The sequence below is a fragment of the Anopheles coustani genome, chromosome X, assembly GCF_943734705.1.
Source record: "Anopheles coustani chromosome X, idAnoCousDA_361_x.2, whole genome shotgun sequence".
NCBI lineage: Eukaryota > Metazoa > Arthropoda > Insecta > Diptera > Culicidae > Anopheles > Anopheles coustani.
The window spans coordinates 3,926,626-3,948,763 of record NC_071290.1 but is presented as its reverse complement, the minus strand read 5'-3'; the positions used below and the strand labels follow the sequence as shown (position 1 = coordinate 3,948,763).

The window sequence follows — 22,138 nt, the reverse complement described above, 5'->3', positions numbered from 1 at the left end:
CTCGCCCCGCAGGAGATTCCCCCCCTCGAATCCACCGGCAGTGTGGTGTTGGTGGTGCTACCGGGAAAATGGTCCATTTTCCTGCCACTTACACAAAAACAAAGACGGGCACGCACGCACAAATTTACCCTACTGATACATCAGGATATACAGACCTAGTGCACGCACGCCTTCTTGTACACACAACCCTTTTGACCGAGGGACAAACATCGGACGGGGTTTAACCATTTTCCTCCAGCCTTGTGCGAGCTCGAGGACGCTATTGGTTTTCTCTAAGGCTACGTTTACAGTGTAGACAATTATTATACACTTTAATACCTTCTATTGGAATACTCTGTTGGAATAGAGTGCGAATATCAATGTTGAATCATTGGACTGTTGTCTTTTTCACCGAAAGATGAACAATGTACTTCATATCTTCCGATTGAATGTCAGACAGCATGCTCGAATACTGCTTGTGCAGCAAACAGCTGATTGATGTTCTTATATCGCATGTTAGCTATGTCTATCTGTGGTCTAGTGTGGATTTGGTTGTAGTCTTAAATAATAAAACCTATTTTCACAACAAGCATAAGGTGCATGTGAGTCAGTACGCTGAGTTTTGTTTATAGAAGTCATAAATCCTTTCTGATCAGTAAGATTCACAGGTGTAACGTCTCAGTACTTCCATGGACTGCGCAATCTGATGTACTCGAGCTGCACACCGCAAACGGTGTCGTTGCCTAGCAACACAGCTTCAGGCACATTTTGGCGAGCCAACGTCGCCCGGCCCGTTGGGACACGCGCGACAACTCCACCGTTACTTACGTGGTAAGTGGAATGATAGGCATTTCTGGAGGGATGGCACACCGGCGAACGAACTTGCTGACGGGTCCGTCCTTAGTGTTTAGCTAGCTTAGTTGATGAGACGGAAAGGGGGCATGCTGAAAATGGAGAAGGTAGCAGCATTTACTTTTTTTCCCCCCCTGTTTGGCTCTTGTTCGCTTGCCCTAAGAGGCTCGCTCTGTCTGTTTGTGTAGCTGCTTCGTGCGCTGTCTTCGGGGATATGTATGTATATACGTACACTGTCCCTTTCCCGCCGAGTATCCACTCTGGCTCCTCCGCCTCATCTTCGCCATCCTGATTCATCCACCTAACCCCTCCCCCCCCCCCCCCCCCCCTGCCTCACCCCGTTGCCCTAACTAATGATCAGCAATCGTTTAGCCACAGTGCTACCCTTAACGTCTTTCGGACCGGCGCATGACACGGCAACAAACGACAACGCCGTTTCTGTGCACGTTAGCAATTTTCGCCTTAACATTGGAGGGTCCAAGACGGCCCGGTTCCTGGCAGGGGGCCGCCGCGCAGCAGCGGAAATTCGAGTGTCCGTACACCCAAATTGTCTTGCTGTGTCTTTTGGGAGTTTCCTTTCCATTTCGTCTTAAGCGATTCAATCACGATACGTCTCGCTCCCTCGCTTTTCAACTTTTTTGGCTTGCTGGTCGTTTTCCGTCCTCCCCACATCGATTTCCTCCCTCCCCCCCCTCCTCCTCCTCCTCCACCCGCTATCCCCCAGAGCGTTGATCTGTTTTTATCGTTACCTTCTCTTCCTGCTCGCTCTAATGCTTGCCTTGCCTTGTCCTGCTGCTAGCGGCTCGATTTACCTTATTTTCGCTCTTAAACGCACTAAAAACAAGAGACAGCTTCCTCACCGATGATGGAGCGCAACATTCTTACGCAATATATCGATGCCTGCGAGATTCTCGAGAGACACGAGCCATCTCGAGCGCGCCATGTCTCATCGCCACACCGACGACTCGACCTCTGTATGGCAACGGGCGAGCGTTGCATGCAATGTTGCACGGATCATTTTATTCTACTCCTCGCGAACCATTCCCGTCTCATGCGTCACACCAACACACACGCATGCACAAACCCATACAGGATAATAAGGCGTCTGGTGGTGTGATGTTAATCGCCCCGTGCGCGTATGAGTATGTTGTTTCCATCGAAAGTTATGCGGCGTAGAAGTAAAGCACGCGGAATTCTACTCTGAGCAGACGCGGCCATTTGTTGCAGCGATTCTATCGGTGCGTCTTATGCTAACTAAAGCAAAACATATACCCTCCCTTGCTCACGGTTGCCATCGATGCCCCGATCGCAGAACTAAACGGCGTCTAAACTACAGACTAAATGCTTCATTATGCATCCTTCCTTCACTGCCTTTCCATGATGCTCTCTCGTGTCTTGATGGTTATAACGATGGTACCAATGAATTGGCTTCTACACCATGTTTATTGACACAACCAGCCAATATGTGCAAATGCACAATAATTTTATAGCAAATCTTTTCCTACATCAACAAGTCAAATGATGTGGTTAACGTCTAATTTGAAAAGCGAATCGCGGACTTAATTAACAATGATTCAGAAATAGCATGAACTAGTTTTGGTCATGCAAATAATCCGGCACAACCGTTCTAATGTTCGAGTGCGCCTAACAGAACTATTTTCTACAACTCGCTTGCCAGGAGGACTGCCGTCTCCAGACTAAGCTTATGTTATGCACCTCAAAGTACGTCACAAGTCTGCGCCGTCTCTAAAGTATACTTAGGTTTACTATTTGGCAGGCTGAAGTACTCGTTGAGCTTGCACCGAAACATTACCGGGAGTTTGGTTTGACTTTACAAGCAGTCTCCCTTCTCGGCCGTGTGTTTGCCTTAAGACACGAGCTCAAAGAGTGTGGGTTTGTTCTGCGAAATTCGCGGTCGAGTGGAGCTTTCCGTGCTGGTATTGGTGGCCCCCCGAAATTGACCCTCAAAGCTTGGACGGGACCACGCATTCTCGTTTACTCGATTGTGTACGCACACCCTCGAATATTTCGGATGCCGGACCATCACTTTATGCTCAAGCATCTAATGGTCTCAAGCATGTAATCGCACTGCAACGTAAAGCCGGTTATGGTATCATCGTAGCCCCCCTGGATCACCATGCTGGCGTTGCAATGTTTGGATATTCTTATTTTGAGCCTTTACCCTACCAGAAAATAGCAAGGAAAAAGCTTTAATAACCAAACCTTATCAACTCGGAGATCACACTCTGAACTGGAGTAAAGAGCAGAATGTTTTGCAGTACTTAAAGTACCGTATAAGTTATTCCTGTTGTCAAACTGATGCCTACCAGTCTCTCCCAAACTCTCTTGAATGAACTGGGATATTGGCTCAGTTGACATTATTCAATTGTGGTTGTTAGGATAGTTTTTTATAAACTAAACCGAATCCAAAATAAGGATGGGTGAGACAAAAAACTAGGAAAAGCACATATGAACGATGGCACGCACTATTCTAGCTCCCAACTACAGGGAAGGCGCGTTTCTGGATAACGCCGGATTGCTTGCCCGTGTTTGCTTAAGGCGCTACGATAGGCCAGCGAACGCCAAGAAGATAGCACTTGCATGGCTCTGGCAATGTGAGAGCAGAGACGACACCGGAGTGGAACGCACACTTGGAGGCCCTGCTGTTCACCGACTCGTCGTACTACGCAGTTCGAACAAGTTGTTCGAGCAAAACAAGCGAACTAATGACAGGTAGACAAACAAAGTAACTATGGGCCGTTGCAATATGAATGCTTTTTATGATGAATCAGATTCTCGCGTTGGTTACATCCTATTGTCCCTATACTACTAGAATGACACAACTTTTAATTCGCCATTCGAGGGATGATAATCGTGTCCAAATATATCGGTGAGAAAAGGTGCTGTACAACTTGCTGTGACTTCAGTCAATCCGACGCACCGCGAATGATTACTAGTGCTTATATCGAGATGCATACTGGTACAAAGTATGTGTGTCATTGAACTTTCGATTCTTTGATGATTTCTGGCTATCAAACATTTTTCTTTTACTTCTCTAGCAAAACCCTTGCCATTTCCATAATTGTAGAGAATGCACAGCCAGCGATAGCGTGACTTGAAAAACGAAATTTTCAAAATCGCCGCCAGTCTCGCGTACCGACGAACTCCACACAGGTGGCCATAAGTATGGTAGACGGAAGGTGCGGCATGTTTACCTGTCAAATCTCTTTCCTCTCTTGCGAACTGTTTCTTTTTACTCAACATTCTGCTTCAAAATAAAGACACACAAAACACTGAGATGTGCGATTCTAAGCGCGCGCTTTTTCTTTAACAATGTTTGGCGTTTCTTGTTATATAGTGGCATCTATCCGCTTTATTTATGACAGTGCATCAAATTATACACACCGGGGAACAACGATCCTTGCATACATTAGTGAGTGCTTTCAATCCTGAATATTTTTAAGTTGTATGAATCATTTGCACACCTTATTCGATCGGAATAAGGTACTAAACATCACACGGTCAGCCAGATAACACGTATGGTTACAAAAAAGGCACTACACTACGCTACGTAAGATGTTTCGTTACGCTACTATTTGGCGGGAAAAATGCGACCACCACCACATCGGCATGGGGCAGTTATGGTGCGATAGAGAATCTAAAAATATGTTAAATGTGCACATTTGCTTGAATTGACGCGAGCGGTCATACGTGGAGCCAAGCAGTCTGTTGGCTGTTCATTGCAAAGCACGATGGGCGCGTTGTTTAAAACTGCATCTATGTTTATCGATCGATTATTGGGGCTCATTGAAGCCTACCACAAGCAAATTCCCTATCTATCGGGTTTACTTTGTGATTCTAGACTCCGCTCTAATCAGTTCTAGATGAGCCCTCTCGCCTGGGGGGAACTGAAGGGTAGATGATGCGTTTCTGCATTAGCAACGTGCCACCCAAATGGAAAATGTGTGTAATAGAAATGTGACTTTGTGTGAAAAAAACCCCGCGAAGTGTCAGCTGCAGAAGGCAGTGGGAAACATGAAAGTTAGGTCTTCAATTAGAGCAAGCTTTGTGCAATCGTAGTTCCTTCAGATTGCTAGTACGTCGCAAACCAAGCGCTATCATGTCGAGCGATATCGGACTATATTATCGTCCACTGGCATCCAGCATTTAATGGGCTTGAATAAACCCAAGAACTGATTCTGTTCTAGTGGTCGTGGTTGCGGTTAGAAAATCCGCTTGCAGGCTGTCGGGCAGTAGTGGTAGATCAAACGAGGAGTCGTATAACCAACACCACCGATCAGGCCTCCAGTGAGTCAGAGACAAAGAACCAGAGAGCGACAATGATATTGCAAACTGTATCGTTCTGATTTACCATCGATTTTTTGATTGTAAAAGCCACACAGATATAAGCGGATGACCATACAATTCTAGACGCCAGGCAGAACGCATACGCAATCTATACAAGGCGGGAGAGAGAAAGAGAAAGAGATAAGCCAATGTTGCTCCACCGGATGGCTTGCCGATGCTACGTAATTGTGGATGCTGTGTGACATCTTTAGCTTGCAAAACTGTGTGCACAAAGCCTTTCGAGCGACTGAATGAATGTTGCGTTGATTGCGACCTGGACTGGGAGGAATGTCATCGATGGGAGCTAACTGGTTTGCGCGTGCAAGCTTTCGATTTGCATCGACGATCTGCCACTTAGATCGCAATACTGTAACACAAGACGAACCGATTACTTGCTCACTCCTTTTAGATTTTGTGCATATTAGAAATACAAGAATAACAAAGTAGAATCCGTAGCCCAAGTGTGCATCATTGCAATAAAGTTATTACTAGTATTCATAGCATGAAAGCTTAAACCATAAAAGCTCTGCAGAACAAAAACACACTAAACATGCTCTGCAAACTTGTGCTCGTAAAAAATATAAAACTTTCAAATAACGCACCATGTCAACACAATCTGTCAAAATAATCAAAGCCTAAATATACTCAAGCATCAAAGTTCACTCTGCAAAGTGAAAAAGCGTCTGGAACATCAGCGCTTTTGGGATGTTGTTCTAACGCAACTGTTCTAAAACGATATATCCTGCAATTGTTTCGACAAGGATACAAAGCATTGACATCGGAGCTTTTCTTAAATGTTAGCGCCCCCAGTGGTGGATCAACAAACCTTGCACGGTGCTTGATGAAGCTTTGTGAAAAATATGAAAAAGCTTCAAAGACTGTAAAGCGGTGGAAACTAGCGCCACTCTTTAGGGTCTAAGAAGATTAACGGCAGGAATGGTTTCCAGAAGACTAACTAATGTCTTTTGAATCGGTACGTTTCCTTTTTTTACAACATGCTAACGTAATTTCCGAACATATTTTACATAAACGCACATTCGTCGCTCCAGACATGCATGAAGGAGTTGCATGCTTTTTTATGTACGTACAGAATGAATGATTCTTATTGTTTTACAAAAATGTTGCGGTAGACGCATTATTTTCCCTAGGTTCAACAGAGAATGCAGATCCCCACCACCTTGCACATACTTTTCGATCAAGGTTTTCCACGGCAATCGCTTTGATCTCCGGGCGTTGTAGTTTATTTTATTGTTCATTGTTTCGTCCATCCGGACTTCTTATTCGTGTACTGCCAGTGGCGCGGGAATGAACCGTGCTGCTTCGTGGCATGTTCTTCTGCCTGTTGTGTATGGAAGGATTTCAACTGAGGAACTGCCTTGGACTCGCTTTTTCCCCGCCCCGGAATGCCACATCGTTACCTTGAACGATTCGCACATGAATGTTTTTCTTGGAACCAATGTTCGCTTCTGCTAAACCCCGAAGTGGTCATGGAACTAAATATAGACACAGACAGGATACTAAGGATAACGAGTAGGTTACATCAAATAGTATTTATGCTTGATTTGTTATTCAGCAACAAGAAGCTTATTCTTTTTTTTGCAACACCTTAAAAGCAAGTGGAACATCCTTCGCAATCCTCCGCAAGAGATTAACAACAAAATGGCGAGACAAGCCTTTTACGTTCAACATTTATAATGCCAATGTAGGATATCATAAATCGCTTATCAGCTGAATGGTACACCCTTTTACGTCTTCGGAAAAAAACCTACTACAGTGCGAAAGGACTGTTCCCTCAACTTCCATTGCAAAAGCATCCAGGGTGCGTTTTCGATAGCAGAAAAAGCTGTGCTTCCATGGATGATGCACACTCCCGCGTCAGCGAAGGAAGCCCGGGGAAAAACGCTTAAAAAATGTTTACACAAACCAAGCGCCTTCACTGCGATCGATCGATTTGCCTCGCGAGGGTAGTACGGAAGTGTGCGTGTGAAAATACACGGGGAACGGCTTTTTTAGATGCGCGCGCTATGTGGTCCCATGCGAACACAACGAGCACGAGGCATGTGTTCGGGCCCGCGAGTATATGTAGCCAATTCCTCTCGTGTCGACGCTCGAACTTGTGTACTCATTGCCCTCGTCGAACAAGAATGGAAAAAAGAACACACGTCGTCACGATTCCCCCTAGAGTCTGGGTTTGAGCGAGCAGTGATGTTTTTGTCCGCTAGTTTCTACAGGCCGGCTAGCTTGGCGCTGATGCTGCTAATCATGACGACGCTCTCGATTTGGCCATTTCTCTCGAGCAGCCAAAATCCCGGAGAAAAGCCTCTCGCGTACGTCATCGATCGGCCTGCTGCTTCTAGATGGTACATATAGCGTGATGCCCATGCACGGTGGCTGTTGTTGGCCAAACTTTAATTGATCAGCCCGAACACTTCACAGACGACTGGCCATAATGCTGCTGTTTCCCTTCTCTATGTACAGCTATACATATACACATATATATATGTATATATAAACCCCCTTCCCCCCTCCCACTCTTTCCCTTCGAATTATGTACTGCCATGGAAAGTCGCGCGCTCTCTATATATCGCGAGGCGCTATTTAACATTCTCGTTCGTTCGCACACCCGTGCGGACGTGGGAAAGAGGGTTAAACCCGTGAAGGGGTTCGCACAGCAGATGGTAGCGCTGAGGCAGAAGCAGGGTACCATCGACGTGTTTTCGTCGTCGTCGACCGTCTTCACGGGTTAATGGCTGGCAAGGGCAAGTAAAAGCAAGCTGTGTTTCTCCGCACAGCCCGACGCCCGGCCCGCCCGACCAGCGTCATTATTCTCCCTATCAGCTACCCTCGTCGTTGTTTGCTGGTTAGAGAGCAAAACAAAAAACCAAAAGGGAAAGAAAACAATTCACTGGTGATAGAAAGACGTTCCTCAAGACGGACAAACACAAATTTGCTCTCGCAATAACCTCGCGTCCCTTAGTTTGTATCTTTCGTTTTCTAGCTCCTGCTACTCTTCTTTACCGGCTGTACCATACCTCTGTTACCCCCAACGCTTCTAATCCCCCCACCGTCCAACCCTTTCATTCCCTAGCGTCCTTTTATTCTGGTGGAACATTTCACAACAGGTTCCACTATAGACGAGCAACGCGGATAGCGTGGAGGAATAGTTGAGGGGATAAAAGATACATACATACGATTTTTCACTGGCATATAATACAGTATTTGGCATTGCCAACAAGAACGATGTATGTTTAGGAACATCTCAAGTTCATTCCTCGAGGCCCAACCAATCCGTTGGAAGAAAACGGATGCCAAAAAAACGCATTGATATTACATTTTGATTACTATTGAATCCAATACATGGACTATCCTGCTTGATCGAAGCAGTCCGAGCAAGATCCTGCTTTTTTTAACAATAGCAGCTAAACATTGAATTGGTTAAATCATTCGTTTTGGTTTACAAAAGCCCACAGCTAACCTCGATATTCTAACTCAAGAACGAAGAAATCCATTCTGCGCAGTTAGAACAAATTGAAACAACGCTAGTGGTGGTAGTAATAGTAGTAGCAGTAGTGGTGATGGTAGCAGCACTACCGGTGGTGGTCTGTTCGCACGGTTATGCATTCATTCGCTAAATTGAGAATGGCTTTAGCGGTGAAAATGGCTATCCCACAAGAGAGCGAGGGCTGGCAGCGATGAATGGAGCACGGACGTTCGATCGATTGTTCCCTGGTGCGGAACAATGTAAGAAAAGGGAACCTTGGATAAAGAATGTGGAAGCAGTAAGCCAAGAAGAGCAGGAGCTGAGTAGGGTATTGTATACCGCACAGTGGTTCGGACAGATCGGAAGGGGTTTTCCGGTGCGGGGATGTGGGAAAATATATTACCGGGAACGGCACTGGACCGTGCTGGCGTCGTCGTGTGCCAGAGCAAGTGTGCGTGACGCGCGAGAGAGTGCGTTTCGGTCGCACACGCAACTGCCACTAAAACTGCTGGATCCTTTCGACTCTCGCAATGCCGCAGTGGTTGTGCGGTGGTGTGTGTGCCACCGACTGAGCGTACCGATACGAATTTGCCGCCATGATGGCGTGCCTCCGACACGCGTAAGAGGGAGAGAACGCCCAGCAGCGTGGCGTGCATTGGTCGGACTGCGTAGCTGAATGGACCCCGATCCGAAATTAGCAAATTCTGACTACGGGATTCACATTTTTGTTTTGCTTTTACCGCTACACAATCAGCTTACGCTCAGTAATGCATAGCCTTTTGATTCTTGGAAGTGACGCACGTGTGTTATGAATCGATGGCGCCTCGACAGCTGCTAGGAACCTGTAAAAGCGTGATGGGTTTTACGCCACACGCCTTCCCGCTCCGCCGTTCATCATTTGCAGGCCTGTACATTCGATTGTTTGTTTTGTTGTTTTTGTATTTTTTATTGTTAATAGAGGACGGGAGGATTTACGTGCACCATGGACCCGGGTCGAACTGCTGGGTGCTAATCAATTGCATGCTCATGAATGACATCAGTGCGTCAATTACGAGGAACGTTTAAATGCCCACTCAAACATGCTGACGAAAAACAAACAAACAAGAGCGGCTGGACATAGCCGGAATAACTATTTGTTGTCCATTTGAACAGTTTCAGTATGCATGTTGGTTGATCTTGAACATCGTTTTAAAACTAATGGAAAATACAAAGTCGTTTGAGCCGTTCTCAATAGCCTGTATAACTATTTAATAAAAAAAATCAAACATGCAGTTCTCCTTGTTTTTCCATTACGCTGCTTTATTACTTTCTTTATAATTATCGATTATTCGTATGATTATTTCCTGCTTAGGAAGAAATCGAATACAAAGTAGAAATGTATCTTCTTGGAAACGGCGATGCTCAACATTTCATTACTTTGATGCAGAATAAACCAACGTATTTCTTAGCGTGAACCGCCAAAAACTGTTTCAAGGAAATTTATTTTTTCGAAAACCAGAAACGATTCGCAAACCAGTAAAATCATAAAATCTCACTGAAAGCATCCGCCTTTAGCACGACCACCGATTTATGTCGTGGTTGTGGGAGCAATTGATACTATTTTATTCCGTTAACCTCTAGAATCCCATGCTAGTGTCTAGCATATTGCATGATATATTCGATCGATATGGGCAACGAGCGGCAAACACTTAGTATACGAGTCTGGCGGCTTCTCACAAAATCACATTTAGCCGCCAACGACCAGACTAGGTATCGCCAAGGAACTCACGGAGCTCGCACCCCATTTGCTAGGAGAGAGAGAGAGAGAAGCATAAGCTCAAACGCAAAAAAGAAAGAAATTGATCATCCACAAGCTACACCAAGCTACAGAGCAGGCTCTACGCTAAGCATCAATGTCTGCGCATAGTTATTTGTGTGTGTGTATCGGCAATTCCGTGCGTTTTTTGGTCGTTAAACACTATGGCGTCCGTTCCGTTTTTCAAAATTCGAGTGCTTGGCGCCGGTAAGACTAACTCAGATCAGGTCACTTGCTATGCTCAATTTGCAACCTCATGTATGAATCAAGGACATCAAAACAGTACAATTTTATCTTAAGGTCCAAATCGTTCAGAGTAAACAGGATATTGAAAAATTAAAAAATAAAAATAACAAGAAATTTTGAACGAGAAACCACTGAGACAAGGTTATTGTTGAGTTTTTTTTAAATATTCTGTCCTCGGCAGAAGCTGCTACCCGTTTGCGCAGCTATGTATTGCCTTGGTACGAACGATGCACAAGAAGTGACCATCGATCAGTTGGACAACCAGCCCCTTTTACCACGCCGGCGTCCTGATAAGCAATGCTAACATCTGGCATGAAGCCCAAACCATAAAAACCCTCTATCTGCAGCGGAGAGTCAACTCACCATGCTTAGGGCGTACTATCGTATTGTCAGCGTGCAAACGCCGTTCGATATCACTGCTCTGTCGATGCAGAGTGATACCGACGCTACATGCAAGCAACCCGAAGGATGGCTACTCGCATTTCGCTTGGTTGTTTTGCGTTAGATTTCTGCTGTCAGACACCGGATTCCGGTGGTAGGCTACAGTAAGACCACCACCATCAACAAAACGGCGCTAGGGGGTTAGAGGCATCCTCCAAGCGTCGCTGTAGCGATTGCTTCGCAGCAAGCCTGGTGTTGATGCAGCATGCCACCAAAAAACGTTTGCCTGTTTCTGTGTGCGTGTGTGTGTGTGGGTGTGCATCTGCTCTGCTGAATTGCGGGAATTGAACAGTGAGATTGGTGTGAAAGAACAAAATACATAAATAATGCAAACAATCTAAAACGAAAGAAAGAAATAGCGCATGATATCAAATGTGCTTAGAAAAGTAATCTTTCATTTAAGCGCGGCAGAGAAACGTGGAAGCTTGCCGCCTAAAACAAAAGGACACACGTATACATCTTAAAAATAACGTACCAACACACACATACACACACGAGTATATACAAGAAGAGCGAGAGAAGAAATATATGGAAGGTTTATGTGTTTAACGTAAGTTTCTTTTCTTCGCGTTGCTATTCGTGATGCGCAATGAAGCTTCGTTTGGAAAGAAGCAAAATCCGCACTAGATTGATTTATAATATTGAAAAAGGTTCTAAAAAAAACACCTTTGAATAATTTATTGTAATATGGGGAAGGCCATATGTAGTCCACTGCAAAATGAGAAACGGACAATTAGGAATCGCTTAGAACCCAAGCGCTCGGAGGGAACAAAGGTAGCAATAAAACAATTAAGAATAAAATAAAGTAAAAGAAAAAAACAAGAAAAAAGCCATTGGAACGCTCGCCAACTAACGTTGGGTAACGCAGCGACCGGGAGAAAAAGGAGCGGGAAGAGTTCGTTTATTTCTCGGATGATATTGCCTGGTCATGATTGTGTGAGTGTATGTTCTTTTAAATTTTCTTCCGCTTCTTTTTCGTTACGAACACCAGCGCAATTGTAGGCGAAGGAAAGAGTATTCATCATGTAGATCCAGTGCGACTATTGGGCAGTTTAGATGGAGCACATGTGGATGTTCATGTCCTGGGAAGACCAGACCCTATAGGGTATGCGCGGGGGTGTCGGAACGAGCCCCGGTCATGGCATTTGCGGTTGTACGGTTGTGTGCGTGTGATAAATATATATTTATACGGTCTATGTCAGGCCAGTTTGTCGTTTCGATCGTTCCCATGAACGACGTAAGAAAAATGGAAGTACACACACATCTATGTACAAAAAAGGCAAAGAAACCAGGTACCAACCAGAGAGACACCTGGTACATCCACACATACACAGGCGAAACCCCACTTTCTCGCACCCTTCTCCTTGCACTGCCCGGCCATTTTTCTCGTTCCCTCTCGCTCTCTTTGAACGCTCTAACACGAACGAACGCCGTGGAACGTTTTTATATGATTTTATTTCCTTGCCCTCCTTGCGGTGGCGCTCGTGAAAACGTACCGTATTTTCCTATCGTACGGTGAGTGGAGTGTACACAAGTAGCAGCAGCAGCAGCAGCAGCAGCAGTAGCAGCGCGCTGAGAAACAAATCCCGAGAGCTGAGTAAAAGGCAAGCGAAGGCAGCAAAAGCAAGGGTACGCTTTGCCAAGCCTTGTGCGCTCTGTGTGGTGCGATACGTTGATACTGCACACTTTACCTCGCCGCGGTGTGTAGCGTCGTTCCGTCGTGTGTTTGTTCGTAGTGTGTTCAGTGTGTTTGCCCTCGGACGGCATCGATCCAACTCGCTAATACTGTTGAGGGAAACAAAAAAAAAAAGAAACGGAACGTCCCATCCATACCTACTGGCCATAATGGTTGGGCACTAGTGGCAACGTTGGTGTATCCGCGGGTTCGATCCAATTGGAATAAGCACCAGTAACAGTAACGGGGAGGAGGGCAAAAAGAGTATCGGGCAAGACATACGGGAATGCCAGGGTTCGAAACCCGACTAAGGCATTATCATTTCCAAAACAACGCCATTACGAGTAGCGAGTAGCAATAACAGCAGCAACAGCAGCAGTAGAACCAGGGCTAACCCCCCCAATACCTATCAAGCAACTAAGCAGCGATGAGTGAGCTGGCTAGCAGAATTTTTAGCATCATCGCGCATTAGTGGACGAAAATAAAGACAATTTTGGATGATGGGGCAATGGATGTGGACCAAATCGGGCCGTAATAAGATGTCTGCAGTAAAAGCAGTACTGTTGGTGATAATTTTGAGCAAAATAAAAGCACAAGAGAGAATGTAATGTGTGTATGCAGTGCATCGCTTGCAGGAGTTTATGCTGCAAAGCAACTCGTGTATGGCAGTACTTAACAACATTAGAGAGAGGACGTTCGAGCGTGTGTTCACACGCACGTACAATTATCAACAATCCACGCAACGAGTTACCATCCCGATGAATTTTACCAGTGTTATCGATAAGAGAGCGAAATTTCACTAGATCGCCACAGCCTGCTTCCTCTCAATCGGTTATCCCTCCTCTTTTCGCACATCATCCATTGATCGTTATGATTATTATTGTCTTATTAAATTAGTCACAACACACCACCCAGCTTTTCCCTACTACAATTGGTACCCTGCGGGTCAGCTGGTTCTGGTTGGCTAGAATAATGAATCGCCAACGGCCACCGCTTAATTGGATACAAAATTCTGCGAAGACGTATATAACAGCAAACAAAAAACAAGGGAACGAAAAGAGTAAGAAAAATCAAAACGACACCCGTGGCAGCTGCCTTCCTTCTCTCGACAAAGAGTTTTACCACCGGTTTTGTAGTGCCAGTCTGCAAACGCAGGAAACACGCTTCAATCAATGGCAAACTAAGGAATTGCATTAAAACCAACGCCACGGACGTAACCTCTCCTCAAAGCAGAAAGATTTAGTTAACCACCGGCATGTTCATCGATCGCGGGTTGTTTTTTGGCTTTACCATTTTAGAACAAGCGCCATTGGTGGTTTTTTGCCAAAATGCTAACTACGCAACGGCAAATGTTTCATGCAAGATATCATCACCAGTTTAAAATGTAGGTTTTATTCAAAAGAAACGAGTACGGTTGCGTAGTGACGCGTCCAGGCGCAGGTCTTGCCACCCGTATTTCACACATAGTTATACATCTGCACAATACAAACTACCTTTTTTCAACACAAAGATATGAGCATGTGGTGGACTCGAAGCGTCGGTTCGAGTACAGCATGAGATGGAAGCCGCAGTCGGCATGATTATCCTTTTTTGCAATTTTTTCAAGTTCCTGCAACTGTTAGTTGCACAACCTTCCGGAAAAATTAGCTGCGAGTCCGGAATTAAAAAATGGCAATGCTGCGCTTTTTACGAATGTCACCAAAACAAAGCAATCACGCCGGCGTTTAAGGTAGATTCCGGCGGATCAAAGCGTTCAGGCCACGCTTCGATGAAACAAAGTGTTCGGATGAAACTGACAGCGCTGACGGAACATGACGAGCGAGTTCGAAATGAGTTACAACGCGGCGGCCAAACGGCTGCCAACGGTAGCAAGCCGCCGTTAATTTGTGATGAGTGGCGAGTTTAGTATATACTACGCGTTATCCGTGCGCTTTCGACTGCGAACCGCACACATCGCAACGGTCACTCAGAGAGTATGAAGGATAGTTTGTGTGTATGAGTAATAAAAGCGTGCAATGTGCACGTGTGTACGTACACGAAAATGAAGCAGGAGATAAAGCTTTGAACAGAGCGCAAGCCATACAATACAACACAACATTGTGTAAATAAATCCATGAACTTAAGGCAAAGGCTCTCAAAGCCATTGAGTTGGATTTATTTTCCGCTCATTGGCACCCGGTGTGCACTTGTTTGGTATCTTTTCGTGAGAAAAGACGCGTGGTGGCCGTAAACGTTTTATATAATATGCACATGAAAATGTAGGAAATCTTTTTGAAAATATCGTTTGACAGCCCGCGCCACCACACTACGGCGAGGCATTTGATAGTATCCCCCTACGTTTCGTTCCACCGTCCAAATGGGAGATGGGTCCGGTACGGGGTGAAAGTACGATTGTACAGACGATGGTAGTGTAATGGTGACGTTGCTGTCAGTCGCAATTTAGTTGGTCACCCACCACGTGCCGCTCTGCTTCAGGATGTACTAAGCTCAGAAGCAACTCACCAGCGCTGCGTGACGCCAGCGGAGAACCGCGAGAACCGTCGCCTCGCCTGTAAATGCTCGCGGCGTCTCGTGAGCAACTGCCTGGCCGTACGCCGTCACACCACAGTTGCTGGTCGACAGCAGGCAGAATAGCAGCGCGCGAGTACAGGGTTAGCAAGTAACACCATCTATTCACACATACGGATCGGTGTGTGGTAGCGTTCACGCTTGGTTGTATAAACCAAAAAAAAAAACAAGAAACTAAGAAAAAGCGGAAGTAAGATTAGTCCCCTTTTGCGTCCCCAACCCCGTGCGGTTTCGTGTTTCTCAACAGGCAAAGGAAAAGAATTGCAAAAGCAATACTGTACAAGTGCATCGCGGTACGGCCCTTATTTTGCAGTGTGGAATGGCGAGGCCAATCAATGTAAAGAATCGAAGAAAGTGCGAATTGATGATTTTTTTTATACAAGCGCTAGGTTAAAACAAGCAGCGTGCCGCGTGGCAAGCGAATAGGCAGTGTGGGTGCGTGCGTGAATATTTAATCGTGAATTTAAAACAAAAAACAAGTGCGCCTGAACCACCAGTTAGCTACATTTCTCTCGCCAGAATCATCGATGGTGCGATGGCAAATACGCATTGTTTTTTCTCAAAAACCCCATAACGATGTACCGAGCCTTTTTGAAAAATCCTCAGTGAATTTCATCACTTGCATCGCATCTCTTCGTCCCTATCTATCAACCCGTCAGTCGCGCTTCCAATGAAATGAAGCAAAATTGTGCAGTTTATACGTTAGAAGGCGCACAGTGAATTACAAGTAGCAATCTGGAACGAAAATTGCCATGTGGTTTTACAAACAAACGCCACACAATCAACCATAAGAACACACCATACCACACCAGCAAGCAAAACCACCGTACCAGCAGCACGGCAGCAGCGAAAGCGAGAAACGAACATGCACGAAGAGTGAAATAAAAGAAGGTCTGAGATCATTGATGTGTAAGCGAAGAGAAAGAGGGATAAATGAAGAGAGCAGCGACGGTGAGAGCAAAGGTTCCGCAATGAATAAAGAGTAAAAAGTGTCCCAATCAGAGGCTGTGGACAGCAATGGTTATGTGTTTTAGACGATTATCAAAAGATTATTAGTAGAAAGGGGAAGAAATCATGTGAGTGAATGTGTGGCACAAGAAGTAATGTTTACATGCAAGCGAAAGGAATAAAGAAGCAGGCGAATTTTGCTTTCTTCATAAGCATGCAGTCATCTTCTAGGATGAAATGAAGGATTCAAGATCGCGAGAGCCAAATATAGCAATATTAATGCCTTTGGATGATGGTTATTCTTACCATTCGCTCGATTATATCAACAATCAGATGATTTGTCAAAAAGCAACCATCCCACCGGCTACCAGACATGGCAAAAGCGATGCTTTAAACGATTGTCTAGTGATGTTGCACAAAAGCGATCGGAATACTTAACAATTTATCGGAATCTGCATTTTCGCAGATGAGTCAAGACTTGTTGGAACAGTATCTACGTGCAGACGTCCTGTCACCCAAACCCAATCTTTTCTGCGAAGCGTGCATGATCAATCATCTGATCATCAATCTCACTGTTCGACCAAAGTTAGCCTATTGCCTATTGGTGGATTCGCCAATCCACCCAAACCACTTGCATTTGGGCTACTCTTCTTCTACTTAGGTCCGCTCCAAACATTTGAGTATGTCATGCTGATAGGACCTAATCACTGATTGTTCTCCAGAATACTCGCTCGCAGACTGCAGCTATCAATACTTATGTAGGTTTTGCTCCACTTGGTCCACCCCCCCCCCCACTGTTCAGTACCTACCTGCGTAGCGAAACACGACTCCGGTACTCTCATGACATGCCCAAACCAACGGATCCTAGCAGCTTTCGTCACCATCAGGATATCCGGCGTAATATCCACTGCCGTCGATTGATACACTGCTCCCCAGCCTGACTCTATCAGGCCACTTACTTTTGTTCTTCTTCTTGGCGCAACGACCGTCTTGGTAATGCCTACCCTCTATGGGCCGTGGACTTTAAAATCCAAGAAAACCAAGCGTTGATTGTCCATGTTTGATTGATGCTTTGTTTTCTGGATAACAGATGGGTTTTGGATAAGCAGGGAAGCGGAGTGGATAGGTTGAAATGTTGGGAATTGAATTGTGGAGTTGGATGATGGGTTGGATTGGAGCATGTGGAACTTTGATAGGGGGGGGGAGGGGGGAAACGTTGAAACCTGTAACGAGATGATCGAAAATGATGCGTTCAGTTATGAGTCTTATGCTGTAAAATGACTTGATCAAGCAAGCGCAATGTTTTGTATCCTTTTCATGGGTGAACTTTTAGTTCGATGATTACAGCTAAGGGTAATATTATGCGAAAGTTTAGCCCAGACGAAAGGCACTTTCCGATCCGGCTAGCAATACACGCGCGCGCGTTGTAGTCGCGAAGCCACGCACACCAACCGGGGCGAACAAAAGCAAGCATGAGGCGAAGCGCGATGGTCGCTTCCGCTTCCTCTGGCACGCTTAATATCTTGCGCAGTGGCGTTGGGTACGCGTCCGCTTGTGTCTGGGTGTTAAACATGGCGCGCGTATTGGTTACGTGTGGCGGGCATAGCCGCGATGCGGGTACATTGTTGCTTCTACATGCACACGCGCCAGCGCGCGAGACTAAACCTTTAGCTTCGCGGTGCATGGGAACTCATCGCTCAGCATCCAGCCCCCCATTCCCACCCTTCTCCACACTCCCTGCCCACCCACCGACCACAACACCAAGGCCCATGGTTGCGTGTGCAAATGGCGTCTCTTTTGCCGCGCTACCACGCCATAACCTTTTAACTTTCTCGCTTCGGTTTTTTGGAGGCAAACTCTTTTGGGGCGATCAGGTGGACATGTGAAGGGTACTAAAACAAAACTGCTCCGTGCAGGAAGCTGGGAAGGTACGTCAGTCCACTGTTGGTCCTGCAGCGAATCAACCCATTTTATCCCGACCGGGCGAGCCTTAGAGAGAGCGGGAATAGACCAGCCATGATACTGCCACTGCCAGCACAGCGCAATAACGGCGCTCGTGTGCGTGTGTGTATGTATGTGTGCGCGCTACCGATAGATGTTCGAGCTAGTGAGAAGGAAAGAGCGGCACTTGCATTGGACGTGGCCATTTTGAAACGTTCGCGGAGGCCACACTACATTGTTTTATTTTATTTTAAACTATCCCAACAAAGAGATCCTTTGGGTCAAATACCAGCCGGCAACGCTAGTCGCGTTTACACTGGCTAGAACGTCGCTGTTCGACGCAATTCGCGCGCTTTTTCAAGTGCCGTCTCTAGGCATACGCACGTCGGAAGAGTGTGCAGCCTATCGCCACCACAATCATTGTACGACGGCTTCGACCCGCTCCCGTTCAGGTCAGTGGCTTGCGATAAAAAAAGCTGAAATCCACGTCCGCTAGCCATATGCCAGGCACGCGAATTTACAATGCGGCAGATCGAACACGTAAGTCCTTTCTCGCGCCTTCATAAACCAAGGCGAAATGGTTGAACCACGCTGTGGCCGCCAAAGCGGGCCATATGATCCGGTAGCTGCCTAGTTTTTCGCCTGCAGGGAGATACAACTTTTATCGATTTTTCTTTGCCCAGCGCCGCCGGTGCTAAAAGTGTCAAGCTTCCTTTCTCGCCGACACAAACACTGCTTGCGAAGAGGCATACCTACACAGTGCCTCCATCCAACACATACACACACACACACATATATATACTGGGGACTTTTCTCAGCCGTGTGTGTCCTGCTTGTTTTTCTACACGCTCCAGATGTGATGGTAGTAGTGAGGGTTTTTTTTCTCCCTACACCCCTCTCGTTCTTTCCTTCGCTTTTGTTTTCTTACGCGAGCTGTCCCGCTCGCACTGCTTCCATTTTGTTCGTTTTGGGACGAACACAGCCAAGCGTCCTTTGCGACGTGCTACGGCTATGGCGTCGCGGGCTTCCAGCAATGTCAGCGCACGGCGAATGGATGTTTCCTGCCGGTCTTTTTTAGAAATTCTATTTTTCTGTTTCCAGCCCGATTGTACACGGAACCGAATTGATCGATTCAAATTTATCGAAAAAGATATCAAATGAACCCTCCCCACCCTTCTCCGGCGGACTCTTGGGAGAATTTGCCCAAATTGTTAGCAAACTCTGAAGCGGAGAACTCACTTTTTTTCTTGCGGAGAGGCCAGAAAACTGGGATGAAAGATAATCTGATATAGAACGCGTGTGCGTTTTTGCCGAGCTGCACATGCCCGCACATTTTGGCTCTCGTTTTTTTTTTTGTTAACGCTTCTTCTCGCCCCTGGGTGAGCGGCGAACGTGTTGTTATGTTTTTTACCTTTTGGGGCACCTTGGGCACACGCTCTCAGACGGACCATGTTCCGTCCTCCATTTTGCTTATGCCAGTGCTTGGTGCTGCTGCTGCGCAGCGAACCAACGGCATACTGCATCACATACTCTACGCCGCTGAGGACACCGGAATGCGGCGGAATCTTATCCTTGCACGTTCCATTGCCTCGGTTCCTGGCTGAAAGAGAGTGAGCAACGCCTCGCATATGCTGGATCAATATGCTATGGTAGCGGATTGTCGGGAAATTATAACAAAACATCAAAGAATAGTGGAACACCCTCCTGCCTCAAGCAAACATCTCTTACAGCGAGGGAACGGAACTGCAAACAATAACTGTAAGAAAAGCTTTGTTCGCTACCAAAAGTACTGAGGCTTTGCTATTCACACCTCCTTCCAAACGTGTCCTTCTTTCAAGCAAGGCTCAATGCAATAGCCGGTTACACTTAAATTGTGGTGTTCTACCGAACCAGCACAACGTGGAAAGATCATCCCAGCTACGTTGTTGCGCACATATCAAACAAACTTATTGTTTTGAACAGCCTCACCCCTGTTTGTTCCATCTTTCCAGTCGAAAGATTTGCACGCAATCCCGCCTACTTGGGCACCGAAAGTAAGTAAGCGATGTGCCGCTGCAATGGGCCGCAGTAACCAAGTTGTACGGGTTGTTGTGGTATATTTTTACCATCCTGCGCTTGAGGCTGTGATGAGCTGCCAGGTGTGCAGTACCGTTACCGGTATGAGCTGCTGCTCATCCGAAATAAACGATGTGTCGTGCTGGTTGGCAGCATTGAGAACGTGACCAACCATAGAACTATGACTACTTTGTTGGCATCATATGAATGTCGGAGGATCATCAGGGAATTAGGGAAGTATTGGGTTAACAACAACAGCACTTGTACAGCTTTTGCTATTTAGTTGTGCCATCGATTAACAATAATCCTGCAGTTTTTCGTTAATGGATATTCATTCATTCCTTCAATTGTCCCTGCTTCTTGGGGAGTGCAAAAAGGGCGAGTTAAAAATGAGATAAACCTTCCCATGTACCACATTGTTTACTATTTTTGGCAACGCTTCAGAAGAAACAAGAACTGGAATACAATCCTGAGTGTTTTACTACACCAGGCCAATGGGGCGGCCAGAATGCCAGCCCCAAAACAATGTAGGCCCTTATTCTTTTCCCAAGCGAACAAATCGTCCTGAGTTCGCGCGCGCGCTCCCTCTTGCGGTCGGTGCGTGAAGCCCGTGCGGTTTTTTCGGTTGCCGCGCACACACCACCAACCGCCGCTGCTCGCGCTGTCGTGGTGGTGGTGGTGGTGGTGGTCCGTCTCGCTTTCGCGCGTACTCGTTTTCACACGCGCGCGCAACCATTCCGCTGCCCGCCAGGGAAAATTTTCAGCACGGGTTTTCCTTATTTCTTTTTCGTTTTTTTCCCCTTTTCGTTGGTGTTTTCATCCCAACCTACCAACTGCAGCCATTTTGTATTGCACACAGTGGGTCCTGTTTTGTTTCGCTCTTATAAAACTCTCCCACTTCCAAGAACTTGGGGGCTTCCAACAAAACCCAAACTTGAGGTCGAACACGTTCAAATGAAAAATATCACTCCAACAACAACCATCGTTTCGTCCTTTTGATGCTCGCCTTGCCCGTCGCGTATGTGTGTGTGTGTGCGTTCGAATCGTACACGTGCACAATTGTGCAAAACCAACCTGGCACGTGTTTGTTTTCGTGGAAAACTCATTGCGCATCCGCGTGACAGTCGGAAAGAGTGTTTCTCTTTTCTCGGTATCAAGTTTTATCCGTTCTTGCTTTTTTTGTTGGATATTTTCTTTTTTGTTTTGTTACTTCTGCTTGCTGAGTTGGGGGGTCTTATACGAGGAGACTCTCTACCAAGCCAGCCAGGAATATTGGGTAAACTTTCGTGACGTGTCCGTTTCACAACGTGACGTGATCTCCGTCCGTGTGTTCCGCTCCTGGCGGAACTTATAACTTCCAAGCGGACCAAATGTCATGCCCTTTCGAAAGTTGCTTCAGAGACTTGTTGTGATTCGCATTGTTTCAATTTTTACTGCTACTGCTGCCGCTACTGCTACTTGCGTTTGGATGCTGTGGTATTTTAACCGAAAGGAAAACTAGTATGAAAAAAAACTAAAGAGAGGCAGAGAAAGAGAGAGAGAGTGAGCAGGTCCTTGGGCGCGTGCGGTTCGGCGTCGCCTTGGCAAGCAATTTTGCGTTCACAGCATCAGAGAGCTGGGAACTGCTAGGGCTAGGGTTAGGCAGCTCAGGCAGTACCAGACGTGCTGCGTCCATGTCCGGATACCGTTCCGGGGCCCCGAGTTGCCCTGCCCCAAATCGTTGCCTTCGAGAGACAAACACACACACACAGTGAAAGTTGCGTGAGAAAAGAAGAACATAAAACCCTACGAACAAATGGGACCTGCAATG

The 22,138-nt window shown here is 46.2% G+C and overlaps 1 protein-coding gene across 4 annotated transcripts in view; it reads left to right on the top strand.

Moving 5' to 3' along the window:
- The window catches only part of LOC131269456 (high mobility group protein DSP1), a 31,310-nt gene that overhangs the window by 3,182 nt on the left and 5,990 nt on the right, over nt 1-22,138 (top strand). For 2 of the 4 annotated variants that reach the window (XM_058271823.1, XM_058271820.1), the window contains exon 1: nt 15,417-15,574. The exons of 1 other annotated variant lie outside the window; for it this stretch is intronic. The gene's annotated coding sequence lies outside the window, so the exon portion shown is untranslated. Of the gene's footprint in view, nt 1-12,891; nt 13,025-15,416; nt 15,575-22,138 lie in introns of those variants that run through there. One more of the 4 variants, XM_058271822.1, reaches the window with a different exon arrangement.